The following is a 2,503-nucleotide window of genomic DNA, read 5'->3' as shown; positions in this document are numbered from 1 at the left end:
TTACCATGTCCAGGCCTTTGTCCTGTGTGACCACATCCATTTCTGCAGCACTGAGGCCGAGGAGGCTGTAGTTTATAGTTTGTATACATTCGCCGGCTCCGCATCGCAGGCCGGACCCAGATGAAGTGTAATTTATGTTTGCAGACACAGATACCGTCAACATCTCCTCCGTTTATAGCTCTGCTCATAACCTCCCTCCTCTGTCCTTCTCCACAGGCTGATACTCCACATCAGCGCGTCCTCTCTCTGTCTGAAAGCACAGCCACGGGTCAGGAGACCAGGTTTCTCAGCGAGGATACGGGGAAGAGGATCTCTGCAGTGGTGAGACCTTTGAGTTCTCCATCAGCCTCATCTTCAGCTGATCACATGGTGATGAGATTATGATTGTTCAGCACCGTCACCTCAGCAAACAAGTCATTCCATGAGTCGTTTACACATCCATTTATCCCTGATTCAGGAATTAACTTTAACTTTTATGTCTCGTAATAATCTACAATAGGACCAACTTTTACTGGTTATTAATTTAATTTAATTTAATTTTAAACATTTGTGACCAAAGTCTGGCTCTTGGACCAATTCTGGTACATCGACAGGTCTGCATGTGGCCCAAAACAACTTTCTTGAAATATTTTTTTAAGGCCCAACATCAGGCGAAAACACGATTTAACCTGCTAATATTTAGATTTTTTTTTAAATAAATGTATATTACTACTACTTGTTACTGCTACTTATGGGCTGCATTCTTGGGTGCTCTAGGTCGTGATGATTTAGGGGCTAAATTTTAAATATTATATTTAATTCTTGACCGACTATCAGTTGCCTTTTGTCTCATTTTTTTTCACCTTTAATGAACTACTTTGCTTCAGCTTAAACTAGTGTTCAATTTTGTTCAAATCAACGTTTGGACCATTGATAAGTGAGTTTAAAAATCCAACTATGATCTACTGTAACAACTTTTACTGGGTTGTAAAACTTTTCTTGTGTTTTAACATTTTACGGTGCCGTCTGACTTAAACCCACGGAACCAGAACTGAAATCATCCACAAAAGTCGACGTCAAACCGTAGTGCTGTAAACGTCCGCAGTAATGAAGACGTACGAGGTATCAAAGAGGGAATAAGTCTGTACCTTAATGAGTTTTCAGCGTTTCAACAGCTTTGGAGACTTTGATGAATAATTTTGGAGTTAATCTGTCACTGCGGTGCCTGCGTTGGCCATTAGGAGGTTTGTTGATGGAAAAATAAGCCTGATGGAAAACAAGCTCAGAGCAGCTTTCACTTAGGTATGCACATCACTCTCAGCAGTTAGAGACGCAGTGGCACAGTGGAGCCCTGCAACATGTCACGGGCAAAAGAACCAACAATGACAATATTACTCAACCGTCATACATTCAAAACAGTTAGGATTGTTAAAATTGTGAATTTTAGCCAACTGACATACAACTGCTAAAATAAATGATTAGAATTTAAAGAAAATTAGCCAACTGACATACAACTGCTAAAATTTAGCAAAGGACATGGCTAAGGGTTAGCCAATACATTAGCAGGAAAGTCATCAAAATCATACAAAAAATAAAGGTCACATGGCCAAAAATACTCGGTCCAAAATAAAGGTCACATGGCCTTAAATGTGTGGCCTCAGTTTTAACCCCACATCACAGACAGGGAGCTCAGAGTCTCTACGGCTGTTTGTCTTGAAGTTAGTCGAAACATCATAGTGAGTGACCCCCGGAAAAAGCTGGACCACCACCGTCTCTCTCTGCTTCCCTACCACAGGGTCCATTTTCCTCCACTCCGGAAAGAGGACAGACCCCCAGAGAGCGGCAGTTTTTTTTCCATCTTGAAGTCTTAGCATCTTGAATTTCACTTTTCATTTTCCCCTCTCTGGCCCGGCTCTGCACTTATACCTGCTCACTTTCTCTTTCCTGTCCGCTCCCGTTTCCATACGGGAGATATTTCACCCTCAAACTGCAGCGCAGCATCCCATAAACTACTCTGGCTGGTGGTGCTGTGGAGTCCGTGGCACCGGGATTATTCTACGGCGGGATGAACAAGTTCTCAGTTGTTATGAGGAGCCGGTTTCCATGGAAGGGCAGTAAAAACCCTCAGACACTTTATCAACTTAATATTAACTGTTAAAGGCTCACATATTAAATGTCTGGGTGGGTTCCTTCTCCGATGATGCTGGGGAAAAAAAAAAGCCATAAATAACCGTAGTATTTGCAAAACGTACAATAACAATAACAATCCGGGCGCTTAACATAATACTGAGAGGCCGTGATTTGTGAACTGTCCTGAGGACTTTTATGAGCAGGACAGGAGAAAGTCCATCTGGACAGTATTTAATGTCAGCCTCCATTTAAGAGCTGTCCTCTGTGTCCCTCCTGGCACCGCAGGACGGGGTCAGCCGTAAAACAGAGCCGCCTCCTCGCAGGTCTTACCAATATTTAACACTTTGAAAAAGTAAGTGTGTAAAAACAAACGAGCTCTGTGAGAGCAGGAGCA

This window comes from Cynoglossus semilaevis, chromosome 7 (genome assembly GCF_000523025.1).
Source record: "Cynoglossus semilaevis isolate Cse_v1.0 chromosome 7, Cse_v1.0, whole genome shotgun sequence".
In the NCBI taxonomy this organism is placed as follows: Eukaryota; Metazoa; Chordata; class Actinopteri; order Pleuronectiformes; family Cynoglossidae; genus Cynoglossus; species Cynoglossus semilaevis.
The sequence above is the reverse complement of the archived record's forward strand: the minus strand, read 5'-3'. Positions refer to the sequence as shown.